The sequence below is a fragment of the Rhopalosiphum maidis genome, chromosome 1, assembly GCF_003676215.2.
Source record: "Rhopalosiphum maidis isolate BTI-1 chromosome 1, ASM367621v3, whole genome shotgun sequence".
Classification (NCBI taxonomy): Eukaryota; Metazoa; Arthropoda; class Insecta; order Hemiptera; family Aphididae; genus Rhopalosiphum; species Rhopalosiphum maidis.
This window is the reverse complement of record NC_040877.1, coordinates 56,434,555-56,451,270: the sequence shown is the minus strand read 5'-3', so window position 1 is coordinate 56,451,270 and position 16,716 is coordinate 56,434,555. Positions and strand designations below refer to the sequence as shown.

Genomic DNA, 16,716 nt, shown 5'->3' with positions numbered 1-16,716 from the left:
TATAGCATTTTAAATTTTAAATTGCACTATTAAAAAAACAATGGTCTAATATTAAAAACTATATTTATGTATAATTTATAAATTATAACTATATATTAGTCTATTGTCTATGATTAAAACAAAATATTATAATATCTATTTTATTATTTAGTCAATACATTTCAAAAAACAATACTTACTATTTACTAATTCGATAATTAATTGATCCGTTTTTATTTGTCTCATTTATTCATGTCTAAAATTAATTTATTTTGTTTATTTTGATCTCATTGTTGGTGTATCATTACTTCATGAAAAAGTCTTATATTAAAATATATTTCATAAACTTGTTTAATGAGATCATCTTTGTTGGTGTTAAACTGATGTGTGTAAGAGTAATCAAAAAGTGAAACTATGTTTTTATTTATACAAGGCATATTATTAAATAAAATATAATGTTTGAGTACCTATGTTTGAACATATGAATATATTTTGAGTGCAAACCTATAGCATTTAAATTACACTACAAATAAAAAGTAAATATAACTTATAAAGATTTTATATATTTTATATAATATAATACAAAGTTATTTGTCTCATTTATTAGTGTCTAAAATTAATCAATTTTGTATATTTTACTCTCAATGTTAGTTTATCATTGGCTTTTTTCACTTCATGAAAAAATCTTTTATTAAAATATGTTTCACAAATTTGTTTAATGAAATCATCTCTGTGAGTATTAAACTGATGTGTGAAATCAAAAAATGAAACAATGTTTTCATTTACACAAGACATATTATTGAACAAACTATTATAACAGTTAAGTAAATTGGATTTAACTTTTAAAATTATGTATTGTTTAGTCTTTCTTTTTAACATTATATCATGTGTATATTGCCTGAATACCTTTTCTATTTCTATATATATTGTTTGTACATCAGTGCTTGGTTTCATTAGCCCACCATGATCTTTGATGTGTGCTAATTTACTGTCATGTTTGGTCGTTATCAAAAAGGTTTTACAATACTCACTAGATGTTTTTTTTTAAATTTTCATTGCAATAAATCCACCAATATAACATCCTCTACATAGCCATTGATATTATTTATGTTTCTAAAATAATCATGATCTTATATATATGATATTTTATTTTCTGGAAGACTTTCAATATTTTGAAAAATATTTGCTCTACAGTGTTTCTTTTTAATAACAGATAAAGTATTAGTGCTATCAAGGATTTGACAATTTCCATTTACCAAACCTACTATTGCATTGTGTACAAAAAGTCGTGTATATGCTGCTTGAAACTGATGACAAGTTAGGTTGTTGTTGTAACCACTTTTACCTCAAATAGCACTAAAAAATGTTCCAGGTGGTCTTGGCTTAGCTTATAGGTAATTATAAGATGTATATGACCGACCATTTGTTTTCAACAATTTAAATAATTCTAAAGCATTATGCAAGTCCATAACTAGCCCCCTGAAGCCTGTTTTTCTTTGTGATTTGTGACATGTGTACCATCATGAAATTTTAGTCCATTTATATAAGATATAAATCTATATGTGAACTCTTCATATTTTGAAAACTTTTTCTCAGAAATAGCATTGTTATATATATGGATTTTTCGAATTTAATTGTTTACTGTTCAATATACCAAATACGTTATTGACATTTTTGCAAAATTCAGCTATTGCTTCACATTCTTTAAACAATGGGTCTTCATCTTTTAAATATAGAAGTGCATCTCCAACACTATCACTTTATACTTCAGACGCTAAGCGAACATTTATCGTTTCATAACAATAAAATATATGTCTATGAGTTAATTTTGTTGCAGCTTGTAGTTCTTCTGCTTTTTCTTTTTCATAGTGTTTGACAATATAATCCCATTTAATAAGTTCACCCTCTGAGTTGATTAGACATTTTTTGTCAAAAGCATTTCTGATTAATTTAATCATGTGCGCTGCATCATAAAAGATAAATATTTTTCTTTGTTCACAGGATTTTCAATATAAAATGTATTATCATTGAAAATTGTATTAAGATGAGTACACATGCTTGTATTCACTGATGCTCCATCAAAAGTAATGGAGTTTATATAAGCACCAGTATTGGTTATAAGCTCTATTGCTGTTTGTAAAAGATTACTTCCTTCTTGCCCAGTTAGGCCATCTATTAAAAAATAACCAATAGGTAACTTCCAGTATCCATTCATACATACTACCATGAATACCAATGCATTTTTAGCAACTGGAATTTCGTCATTGTCATGATCACAGTTGGTTCCTAGGTTTATAAGTCCATACATATTTTGTTGTGTATCAATCTCAATATGCCTTTTCACACATATTTCATCAACTGTCAAATTGCAATGTACTTTACTATTCTCTCTGGCCATCAGGAAACCGTGAGTGATTCTGGTGTGTCCAATGACAAGTTTGTTAAGAACAGTCTCCTCTTTCTGGTTGAGTTTTGTGCTTGTCCAGCGGAAGATGTCTCTTTTGATCTCGTTTAATTCAGTATATTATATGTTCCAAGTTCTTTACCATTTATTTTTTGTATATGAGTTTATAAGTTTTTTCGAGTCATCATATGATATTTGGTTTATTATCAAGGTTTCGTTGTTAATGGCTTCGTTGGCTATTTCATTGCCCCTATTCCCGAGTGTCCAGGTATCTACATGATGATGATATGTTTACCCAAATCGGAAAGCTTTTTTGAGGTGTTCTGGATTTTAGATGCAATATTACTAGGGTTGAATTGGTTTTGTAGACTTTTTTTTATCGTACTCAGTGAATAAATTGCCAAGGATGATAAATTTGGAGTGGGCTTCGTGGATTATAATTTTAGTAGTTATTAGGATGGCTAATGCTTCGGCTGTAAATTTGGATCAAATATTAGGTAGTTAGTGTAAGATTTTTTTTTTTAAGAAATATTATCGCGATCCTTACACCTTCATGAGTTTTTGAGCCATCGATATATATTTCCTGAAAGTCTTTGTAGTTATTTAGAATGCTTTTAAAGAAGTTTATGATGATATTGAGAGGTTTGATGTTTGTAAAGACAGCTTAGTTCAGTATTGATTGAGTATGAGCTGACCCACGGAGGTTAGTTGTTTTTTTCTTGAATGGTGTCGTTTGATTTTGTAGATTTTGCTACATATTTGAGATGTAATTTCAATCTTTTTATTTCTGAAATAGTTTCCCCGGCGAGGTTATAGATACTACATACTGGGCTACTGCGAAAAACTCTTAATGTCAGTCTTAGGCCACAGTTATTAACGCTATCAAGCCAGTTTAGTAAGGATTTGGATGTAATTCTGTAAAGTGATGAACGGTAGTTAAGTTTGGACTGGATTAATGCTTTATGAATTTTGATTAGCGCATTTGTTTCTCCACCCCAGGTAGTATGGGAGAGAAATTTTAAAATTTTAATTGAGTTACCGGGGAGGAGGTTTTTAAGACCTTTATATAAGAGGACCACGATAAACGTCTATCAAAGATGACGCCAAGCATTTTTTCAGAGTTTCTGTGTGTAACTTTGGTTTTGTCAATTGTTATTTTTAAATTATCAATATTTCCTTTTTTGTAAATATGGTACAGCTGAATTTTTCTGGAGAGAATTGGAACCCAATTTTTTTAGCCCAGTTTTCCAAATTAGTTAATTCAATGTTTTATCTTTCGTCTATTTCTTTAAAATATTATCTAATTTTCATAAAGTATAAGTAAAAAGTTAATTCCGCCTAATATAATATATTATATAATATAAGTTTATAATAAAAAAATTGATTCTACTGATTTCAAATTTGATTTGCTTTACTTTTTTAAGACGAAGACAATACATTTGGGTGTTGCATCCTCTTGAAAACTGTTTATGAAATTTGTATACACGTTTCGTTGTTGACAATTAAATTTTTTCTTTTATATGTTTCAAAAGTATTTCAACTTTTATTTTAAATATTAAAAATCAATATTTTTCTCAGGACATGAAATTTAAAAAAAATGGTTGAAGTCGAGGTTTAAGTTGTTTACACTAATTTTTAAAAGACTTTCGTCGATACAATCTTACTGTTATATCTATTATTTGGAGTTTTTGATTTAAAACAATACATACGTATACCTTATTATAGACGGTTTACACTATACAGAATATATCATATAATATGTTTAATTTAGTAAAACATAATCAATTAACAAACAAGTTTGTTTCTATTTTGTGATAGACTTAGGTATTATAATTTAAGATTAGAGTAGCTTGACTCGATAGCTATTTGTTCATTATTATTTATTGTACTCGTGATACGTCAACGTTCGCTGTAATTCACTATTAACATATTCTAGTACAAGATATGCGTAGTTTATTGTTCATTTATATCCAATACGACCGTTTTATAAAATGAATAGGATTGTAATATTTTTCTTCTATTGGAAACGTCATATTTGTTTATTCCTTAATGTGTAGTTAATAGTTAAATAATTCCTTATTATTTCGTTACCAGTATCTGGTTATATTGTCAAACATTACCAATAAATAACAATATACATTTTTACAATTATAAATTATCAATTGATTAAGTACCAACATTTGAGTAATAAAGGATATATTTTTTTCTTTACCATAACTTTTATATACTTTATAACTTACAGATTTTATAATATTCTTTGTTTTTACATATTATTTGTTTTTTTATTGTTTTCAAAAAAGTGTAATTGATCATCGTACATTACAAAAATTCCTTTCTACTTTATGTAAGAACGAGTTTATGTATTACTACTGATAATTACATAACTATTTTTTCTTATACAATTCTATACAATATATCTATATCTATATGAATATTTCTTGAAAATTGTATAATTTTATGTGGTCTGGACGCCACAGGGAAACCATACTTTTAGATGGATAAAATGTAAAACGTGGGAAATTCGATCTCTTTTAGATTTAATAAAAAATTCAAATCTGTTTTTAGAATTTTTATTGCTTAACTAGATTAATCGGTAAGTTGGAATGAAAACATATCTAAATTCCTATATTCTACATGTGTTAGATAAAAAGAGAAAACCACAGTTTCCAATCTTTTCAAACACTTCCGGTCTATCTGAAAAAATATGTTAACTACTTATTTTCCGAAAATTACAATCAGTTATTCATCTCTACGACTGTTGTTAAAAATGTATTGAATTTATATACGTGTGAGTTGATTTGTAAAACCAAAGGAAGACGTTGGTATAAAATTATCGCTTTATATAATATAATATAACTAATTTTATAATGTGTTGTTGTACATTTATAAGACTAAGTTCTACTTCACAAATATGGATGTGTTTGTGCAAGTGTTTCTTGAAAGCTGAAATCGAAAGATGACACAAGAGCGTGTCGCAAGTTCGGCGAGACCGGGGTAATAAAATATTTGTTTAGTTAAATTTTTTAATTTGTCACATCACCGTGCACAATTCACATTAAATTTAATAATTAAATATATAACACACATGTCTTTATATGCTTTCCATCACGCCTTGATCACTTACATTAAATCCAATCAATTATGATATATAAGTTAAAATATAAATTTATTACAAACCACGCTACTTTAGTTCTGAATAAACATTATGTACAGTATTTTAAACGAATTTTCTCATATGTGCAACATTTTAAATAAACAAATGTAAAATATATCATATTTTTTAAATTTATTTTTATTTTTCTCTACGAACGATGGAATATACAAATATTTGCATTATTTAAATAACATATTATTTGAATTGTAAAATTTAAGTTATGCGTGATACATATAAATGATAAATAAAAAAAACAAACGGAATATTGTTAAGAAAATTACGTTTAGGTATATGAAGTCTAATTGATTGGTTTGTAATTTATTCGTATGTATATAAATTAAAAAAGGCATTGAATGATGAAATTATGTTATTGTTAGGTATATAGTAAGCACTAAGCAATATTTATAGTTGAAAAGAAAATGTTTAATATTGTTAATTTTTGTTTATTACCATTCGACATTTTATCAATAATGATAATTTGTTATATCTTAATTATCATATTATAATGTAATTTGGATTTAGAATTGGAGGTTATTTGATTACATGTTTATGCTTGTATTAAAAATGTAATAATGATTTAATTTTAATAGGTGGGTCATTTATTGTATACCCACAGTTTGGTCTGTGTATGTGTAAATACGAAAAAAACATTTACTGAGAATGAACCGATTTTAAAATATAAGTAGATTTTTTTAAAACCTATACCTACTCATATTTTAAACCTTTGATATTTATATTTTTCTAGAAGGGTCGCAAGATAATGTGAGTGATCTATAATTAGGTTTCATAATACTAGCTATATTTAAATTTGTAATAGATTTATTGTGCCATAGGGTACTATATATGATTGTATATTATAAACATGAAAAATTAAAATCATATTTTACATTTTTAAAATTCAGCAAAATAAATGTTGAATGAGTTTGGGTAAATAAAAATACATTTGCAACATTTTCGATACAAAAATAATGATTTTAATAGGTATAATGTGATCGTAATTGGCAAAGTGGCAATATAACAATAGTGTCGTTAATACTTCGTCATTAGGAAATTAGCATAAGTTTTCAGACATAATTTATCAAGAAATAATCAGGAGCACTCGTCAAGTAATTTTATTACATAAAACGCGACGTAAATCACGAAGAAAGATAGATTTGTCGAGTTTTATTAAATAATTTCTTTTACAATAGTTTTTTAATTTTTATTTCACATTCATATTATCATTTATTATTTGTTTTGAATATTTTTATTTTAAATTATAAAATAAATAATTCAAATAATTTATTTTAAGCATATTTTTAGTGTATAAGTGCATAAATATGTTATGAAGTACTACCTATAGTCTTTAAGTACTCAGCCCTATTAAAAACAATGTATTTTACAATTATTACAATTATTTTACAGATTAAAAACATATTTTTTAAATTCATTCATTTAGATTATATTATGATTATGCAGTTTACAATAGAGCTGAATGTTATTTTTACTAATATAGTCTAACTTCAACTAATTACATATGTTTAGTATTTAGAGCTATTTAAATATTATAAATCCAATTACATTGCAAAGAAAAATGTAGAGAAGTTATCGCACTATTTAAATAGAAAACAATTAGTATTATATCTCTCTCTCTGATTCACAGGCTACATAATAGAACATTTGCTTTCAGTAGAACCAATTTTGTTTTGTTAGTTTTAGTGTTAGAATAAATTGACCTATTATCAAACCTATAGTCAAGAAAATTATCTCTGTTCTTATGTTTGATGTTATACGATGTATACAATATACATTTATTTGCAATTTAACAAGTATGTAATATATTACAATTTAAAAATGTATATATCTTATCTTACAATTTAAATATTGTAAAAAACCAATATACATATAATTTTCTTAACTCTAAGTTTGATTATAGATTAATTCACTCTTATTCTGAAGCTTTCAATATATTATATTGTACCTTATTAAAGTTGGTTTGTTGAACACAAATTTTCTATGTTGCAATTCGTTCAGAGAAAGAAAACGAATAGTGCACTGACATTGTTTTAAGTATAAATAGTATAATACATATATTTATTAATTAATTTACTTTAGATATAGTTATGAGATGAGATTATTATTTATTAAACACAAAGTACAGTAAATATAAATTGACACAAATACGGAATAATCTATAAGTACAAACACTAATACTGTAAAACTGGTTCAGAACGGTTAGCTTAACCTCCTGTTAGAAGAGCTTACTTAAAGTCAGACAGTCGATTTCATAATAAATTACGGTCATTGGCCATACATGATAACAGGACTAAGATGCAGATATAACAGTGATAAATTATTTTGTATATTAGGGTATTTAATAAGTATTTAAATAAAAATAAAAATATTTATACCTAGATTTATATTAATTTAAATGTGGCATTTCTTTCTGTATATGAATTAAATATATATTTATGAATAAAATGGTATTCCTACCATTATAAATTAGACATTTTATATTTATCTTTGTATATATTAATATACATATTTTTCAAATTATCGTTTTAATGTTTTCTTAACATGTTATAAATTGTTTAATAAAGTTAAATATTATTTTAAATATATTAAAATATATATTGGCTAATTTAATAATATTACACTCAGGAAAAATAAAATAAAAATAATAATTATTAATAACTTATAATAAATGCCTATAAAAAGCATAAAACTAGTCATTTTGGAAATGTCATTATGTATAGAAAATTATATTTTAAGTAATAGCATAATGTTTTAAAATTATACGATAATTTATGGTAAAAAAATACGATGAATTTTAAGCATTAGATATAAAAATAAATTAATAACTGATAAATTTCTTTAACATTTGAACTTTAAACGCTTATTAAATAATTAATTAATAATTATATTGTAACTATATATCTAAGATATTTTTCAATTTTTATTATAAATACAACTTACGAGTATAAGTAACCGAGAATACAATCATCACGTTTAAATTTACAAAAAACAATTATCCGCCTTCCTAGTGGAACAAGCAGTAAGTGCCAAATTTCAAAATTTGAGGTTATTTCATATTCGGCATAATTGCATAATTACGGGTTTTTTTTTCCTTATGAAAAACACCGTAACCACTAGAAATGCCTTTAAAATGCATTATAAAATGTCGTATCGACCAAAATATTGTCAAATACTAGGGAAAAACGCAGCATGTATATGCATGTAGTATGTCCTAAAGAATAGTATATCCATTGGATAAACTGCTTATTTTACTAGTAAAATAGTTTATCAGTGTAAATACAACATATTTGCCTATTAATCTTATCTAAAACGGATTTGCAATATGTACACTTTATTTTTTATCAGTGAATGGTCGTGACATTAGACAGTCACATACGCCATGTACCAAACGTTTTGGTCAAAAGCATTTATTGAGAATTTTCAGATAGGTACCTTGGTACTTACTAACTTCAACTATTATGTAGTTATCGTTTTTCTAATATTAATTAAAAAGTTTCTTTATGGAAAATTGCATTAATTAAAGTTTATTTTTCTTTTAATACACAATAATACTTGATACAAATGCAGTATCTTCTTAAATATGAATAAAAAACCAAAATAATGATCTAAGTACATAAAAGATGTTTCAAAAAATTAAGAATGCCTATGATTAATTAATAAAAAAAAAGTGGGTAAAAATAATGATTTTATGGTGAAAAACAAAGAAATCGAAAAACTCATTTTCTCAACAATTTAGTTATTGGAGATACTGCTTGTTTCACTAGAAGGGCAGTAATATATCTTACATAAATCATAAAAAGTTTATAATTTAAAATTCTTTATACATATCTTGATAAGTGCTGAAATATTTTGAAATTTATATCATGTCTAAAGTTTAAACCAATTTAAAAATTTTATGAAAAATGCATGTCTACAGTTATTCATTTTTCGATTATAACAAAAATAACGACTATATAGTTATTATATTTTATGATTTTATATTATGATTTCTGCATTTTATAAACATTTACAAAAATAACAGTTAAGAAAGCTTACTTGTTAAATACCAGATTTCTAAATATATTTTAAACCAACGCAATTAACTATAGTACCATAATATTATGCAATTAAAAAAATAATAATAATAAACTTAAGTATGGTATCAAAAACATGTGTGTATAAGGTGTTCTAAACTTTTGTGTTGTAACCTAAAATCTAATTGAATTACCTTTAAGTTAAGGTAAAATATTAAAATCATCACTAATTAATTCCATAACATTAGTTGTTATTAGTGCCGTAATAAATTATTTTATAATTAAAACACAATCTTTTATATTTTTTTAAGATCAATGCTATACTATATCCAGCCAGAGAACACGCTGTCTTACGAAAATCGGTTCTGCGCATCCCCACACGCACTTCGCCTTACTGAAACTGGTCTCGATGGTGTTGTGTCACAAGGTGATGCGCAGAATCGTCTAATTTATTTTCTCGATGAATAGAGTATAGATTTATTTTTTCATGAGCTTCATGACATGTGCTAAATGTATTTACTTATTAGCACTATGGTCACGTGAGGGTTCATATTATCTTGTATAGAAAAACGGCGTAAATTCTCTTATACAATTAAACAAAAACCTGCCCACCGGTAGCTTTTTCTGCAGAATTTGTGGTGTACCACAAGAATATATATGGTCATAGTATTTAATCAGAGGATGTACTATACTGGAGGTTTTACTGGGAGTGACGGCTACAATTAGGTTTTTAAATATTATATTACATGAAATTGTATTTATATTCAACCATTTGGTTGATTAAAAGGCATCAAATACCAACTGATAATTTAACCGTATAACGGGTTGTTCACTTTCACACTACTTGGTTTCTGTTGACCGCATAATATAAAACGTATTCGTAAACGAATAGTACTAGCAGTATCGTATTTTAGCTGAACACCCGCCACGTTTGTTATTGGTTCATAACATATTCTATATAATAAATCGTTATCGTATCACGTACTCGTTAAATTAATTTATTTTGGTCGATAAATAAAATATATGGGACCGGTTCCATCGTAGTCACCGTGGCCGTTATATCATCTAACGATAAAATTTAGTAATAATATATCGTGTTGTGCGCGCCGCCGACTAAATGGTCTAATGCGTCATAGTAATATTATTCTATTTACGTGCCGCCCGACAACCGCCGTAACTAAGCGGCGCAGGCAACGGTCGCGTAGCGTAACGATTATCGAGGTCGCCGCCGTCGCTACCGCCGCCGCCGTCCAAGCCGCGCCCAGTCATAGCACGGAGAGAGTATTGACGTTTCTTCGCGTAGGTCGAAACAGCTGACGGGCGATATTTAACCGAAACGTATCTCCGTGGCCCGAGCAGTAGCGCTCTCTGACGCTGCCGCCGACGATAACGCTCCCCTCTACTGAGCAAATTTATAGGCGAACGGTCGCGACGATCGTTGCCATTTTAAGTTCACACGTCTGCCTGATACGTCCGTACCAGTGACTCGCCTCGTGTATTCTTCTGCGTCGCCAAATAATCCAATTTGTCAACGCTGCTTTTCGTCATTTATCGTCCTCGTCGATTTAAAGGTACGTATTTGTCACACTCATGATTACCAAACGCAAAAAAATATATATTTTATCTCGTCTTAACTTGTGTTGTTATTCCACGTACGCGAACCACGCGATATTGTTGGCGGCCATTTTGTTTACTACCACGTGGCATTTTTATATGATTTTATTCAATAATTTCAACGTCCATCGATTGATTTTTTCCCGTTTTCGTTCTCTGTTTTATTTCTATTCCTGAAATGTTTTGTGTTATTTTTGACACATTACCTTTGCGCGTAGACGGCACTTAAGATGCACAATATGCATATGTTCTTTATAATACCTGGATTTCATCAATTTCCATATAATATTAGCAGAATTTATCTTATTTGGCACGATATTTTAGTATAATCTTTGTATTATGTTGGTTTAATATTTCTTCATAGGTAATAATAACACATCATACGTCGAATTTTTAATTACAGTAATTTAAAATTGGGTTTCCTCGATTAACAAAAATTAAAAAATTTAGTTTTCTTTAACCACGTGTTTGTACGCTTCTTTTAATAGTGGTTGCTTCTGAAATGCCAAGTGATGGTGGATCTGTACATAGACTCTAGAGTAGAGGTTTCCAAACTTTTTTTCCCTGTAAACCACGTATCAATTTTTTCAATTTTCGTAGACCCCTAAAAAAATATAAATTTTATCTCGTCCTATCGTGTGTGTTATTATTCCACTTACGCGAATCACGTGACGTTGTTGGCGGCCATTTTGTTTACTACCACGTAGAATTCTATTTGATTTTATTTATAATTTCAATTCCATCGATTGGTTTTTTTTCCATTTTCGTTCTCTGTTTTATTTCTATTCCTGAAATGTTTTGTATTATTTTTCTGACACATTAACATTGTGCGTAGATGGCGCTTTAGATGCTACAATATGCGTATGTTCTTAATAATGAACTGGATTTCATCAATTTTCATATAATATGAGCAGAATTTATCTTATTTGGCACAATATTTTAGTATAATCTTTGTATTATGTTGGTTTAATATTTCTTCATAGGTAATAATAACACATCATACGTCGAATTTTTAATTACAGTAATTTAAAATTGGGTTTCCTCGATTAACAAAAATTAAAAAATTTAGTTTTCTTTAACCACGTGTTTGTACGCTTCTTTTAATAGTGGTTGCTTCTGAAATGCCAAGTGATGGTGGATCTGTACATAGACTCTAGAGTAGAGGTTTCCAAACTTTTTTTCCCTGTAAACCACGTATCAATTTTTTCAATTTTCGTAGACCCCTAAAAAAATATAAATTTTATCTCGTCCTATCGTGTGTGTTATTATTCCACTTACGCGAATCACGTGACGTTGGCGGCCATTTTGTTTACTACCACGTAGAATTCTATTTGATTTTATTTATAATTTCAATTCCATCGATTGGTTTTTTTTCCATTTTTGTTCTCTGTTTTATTTCTATTCCTGAAATGTTTTGTATTATTTTTCTGACACATTACCATTGTGCGTAGATGGCGCTTTAGATGCTACAATATGCGCATGTTCTTAATAATGAACTGGATTTCATCAATTTTCATATAATATGAGCAGAATTTATCTTATTTGGCACAATATTTTAGTATAATCTTTGTATTATGTTGGTTTAATATTTCTTCATAGGTAATAATAACACATCATACGTCGAATTTTTAATTACAATAATTTAAAATTGGGTTTCCTCGATTAACAAAAATTAAAAAATTTAGTTTTCTTTAACCACGTGTTCGCCTCTTTTTAATAGTGGTTACTTCTGAAATGCCAAGTGATGGTGGATTTGTACGTAAACTAAAGCAGAAGTTCCTATAAGAGTGTACTATGAAGAGCAATTTTTTTAAAATAAAAACGTGTTAAGTTTTTATTCATGCCTTTATTTCTTTAACCATGACAATATTATAATAAATTTATAAATATTATAAATTTTTTGAAATGCCAATTTTTTTATCGTCATTTCAAAAAAAGTCAAAATATTTTGAAAATGTAATCGTAAATAAATAACGCTAATATTAATATTTAGTGAAAATTTCAAGTAATGATCCGTTTTTGAGTTACAGCAAAATAAAAAAATCGATTTTGTCATTGATTATGCGTAAAAATTCCCGTTTTTCCGTTACTTTTGTAAGGTTTTTCTTGACGCATTTTAACTACTGGAAATGTTTTACTTTTTACCCCCAAAGTTGTTAAGTAAATTAATTTTTCTTTTCAAAGAGGGGCGAAGTCAAAAATCAAAACATTAATTCTACTCTAAAACGTGATGACAGACACACATACACAAATAAAAAGCATACGTCATTGTAAAATCAATATATTCCTCACTTCGTTCAGAGTCTAATAAATCATGAATTCATATTAATTAATCAGTTATTGTCAATAAATAAGATATTTAATGCTGTCCCTTAATTTTGTTGTCTATATTAATTATAGCTTATTACTGTGGCTATATAAAATTATATGGTTTATACTATTGTGTGACAAATACTCTCTACTTATTTTTATAAATTTAATGCAGCATAAATGTGTTGTTTTTAAAATATTTATTTGATTAATGTCTAAAATAATTATCTTATGGCCAACGAAAAGTAGGTTGCGATCGTCACGCGCCTATCGGCCGTTTTTTGTAAATTCAACAGACAGCTGGAGGCGGGCATACATTACACTGTTTTAGATTATTTTAAGCGGGATAATATTCTGAAGACTCCTGCCGAAAAACAGTTAATTAGCACTTGACGACTGTGGCCTAATTTTCGTTGGTCTTACTATAGTAAAGAATTAAAAACAAAATCTGATCAGTGAACACTATTTTATACTCATAAATATTTTATATATTTAATTAATTTAAACGCTGATAATGTGATCCAAGAAAAACGAATTAGTAGTAAAACTGATTTTCTCTTCTATTATTCATAAAGTGAAATTTATATCATGCTAAATTTTTTTTGGTATTATTTATGTTAATGAATGTTTTTAATATTGAGAATAAGTTAATAAAATTGTATATTTTATAATGCTATAAATATACCATAAATAACATGACAACAACAATATCAATTTAAATACATTTTTAATTCTAGAATCTTGCAGTTCTTTATTAATCTTCTGAATTGCAAAATATTAATGATATATTTATTAGAAAATAAAACAAATGGGATAAATCAAAACTAAATTTTGATAATTATAATTGACATAATACTTTTCAATGCATTCTGGAAGCTAAAAGTCCTATGTTCAGTCTTCTGAATTTACAAATAAATTCTTAGTAACATCTATAAATTTAATCCTAAAAAAGAACAGGCGTTTTTTATGTTCCGATTTTGTGACAATACTATTTTACGTATTTCCAATTTTTCTTACATTGTTGTTCCAAATACTCTCATGGGTGTCATCACGTCGCCCGATTTTTCATTTTTTTTCTCTGATGGGAGGGAAAGGTGGATTTCTATTTAAAGGTTACGGTTTTTTTATCGTGTTATTTAAATGATTTAATTAATTTTTTTTTCACAAAGGTGTACTAAATGAACCTACGAGTAAATCACTTATTATTTTTAATTTTATTTTATTTATAAATATCATAAATTAAGTTAAATTATAAAAAAATATTATATATTATAATAAAAAAATCAATTTATATACGAATCGATTATTTAACACACGAGCCGGTTATTCAGCTAGTAATATATAATAATAGATAAAATAACTATAATAAATTAACACTTAATCCTGTGTTTTAAATACACCAAGCACAAAAGTATTAGTTGATGACAATTATATACTTTTCTAGTACAAAACTGCAACATCAACGTTCAACGTAATGTTTGATCAATTATCATAGATTTTCATATATAAATATTTTTTTTTATTTCCTTGTTTTAACAAGTTTAATTGTTTAAATAAAAATATATTTCATTAATAATAAAATATTCTCTAATATACATTTTTATTGTAAAATTAAATCTTACCCAAATATACATAGTCTCAGTAAAAACATACAAAACATAAAAAGATGATCGCTAATCAGAACTAACTTAGAGATATCTCAAATCTAATTGTGTTTGCAGTACAATTATATTTAAGAAATTCAATATAACACCAAAGTCAATCTTGTAAAAGTAAACAGTGGGTATTCCACTTTTCTACGTTTCAAATTGAGACAATTTATGAATTTATTTTATTCTTAAAGTATTTAAACAAATTATATTATATAGAAATTGTTGTAGGTATTTTCTATGTATCTTTTTTATCCAAATTTCTATTTCTTGTAAAGTATTTCAAATCTATTATTATTCCTGAATGCAATCAATATTTTTTGATATCAAAATAATTATTTTAAATCTAATCTTCAATTAGTTAAAGGTGTGTTTAATTTAACTATTCTCATTTGTGAATTGTATATAATTCTTAACTTTTTTGATCTTTTATAACAAGCTTTCTCACTGACATAGCATTACCAGCAGGTAACTTAATGTTTATTCTATTCTAGTTATAAAATAAGCTACATAGTCAATGGTATGTCATGCGTCTGGTATGAAAATAATATATTAAAGTGTATCAAATATACTTTATTTTTATTAACAGTTTCATTCTGTTTTTGAAGTCAAATGTATTTTAACTTATTTTTGTATTTAGTTAACTTGACCAAAATTTGGTTTTTACTAATTATTTTAATTTAACAGTTAGTTTAATTATTAAATAATGAATTTAATACTCTTAACACTAAAATATATCCAACTAATATAAACATTTTAATATATAAGAAATACTTAAGTTGTTGTTTTAATAAAATATTTTTAATAAAAACTTAGTTTTCAAAAATATGACCTGTAGGTATACATTTTTTTTTGTCAAGTTAAATGTTACATCTATTACAGTTTTTATTTAAAATTTGTATTGAATATGGTATATAAAATGGAGGACCATACTGTACATTCATATTACAGTAATATAATATATTCATAAACATAGTATTTATTTATCATAATAATGCATAACAATGAGAAAATAAAACAAGTGTAATTTTCTATATGTTATACCAAAGTTTTATGGTCAGGTCATTCCCAATACTTTTCAAATTAACAGTGAAAAATAAAAAAAGCTACAGAAAATATTTATGCAGTACCAAGATTGATAATCTAATTCAAAGTTGCACTAATAGTTCTAACTTATACCCAAAAATGTATAATCTCAATTTTTTTTATAGAAAGTTTAAATATTGAAGAAATTGGATATTTAATAAAAAGGATAACAATTTTAGTTATTTTGTTATAATTTTAAAATAGTATTTGTGAGGACTTTTGCATACATTATTATATTTTTCTATACATCGAGATGTGACATGTAGATATATAATATGCAAAATGTATAACATTTTCAAAATATTTATATTAATATTTAATATACCTAAATAAATATTAATAATATTATAAATGCAATGTGTTTTTGGTAAAAATGAATTCAACCTACTGTATAACTAATGCCTAATAATATATATTTATTATAAAATTATACTATCGAAATAGACTGGTTGACTGTTTTTTGTTTAGCTATCCGTATTTTCAATTAAATTT

At 26.4% G+C, this 16,716-nt stretch overlaps 1 protein-coding gene across 2 annotated transcripts in view; it reads left to right on the top strand.

Annotated features, from left to right (window-relative positions):
• The window catches only part of LOC113548383, a 35,017-nt gene that overhangs the window by 8,199 nt on the left and 10,102 nt on the right, over positions 1-16,716 (top strand). The window contains exon 1 of one of the 2 annotated variants that reach the window (XM_026949240.1): positions 10,988-11,136. The exons of the other annotated variant lie outside the window; for it this stretch is intronic. The gene's annotated coding sequence lies outside the window, so the exon portion shown is untranslated. Of the gene's footprint in view, positions 1-10,987; positions 11,137-16,716 lie in introns of those variants that run through there. 2 annotated transcript variants of the gene reach the window in all.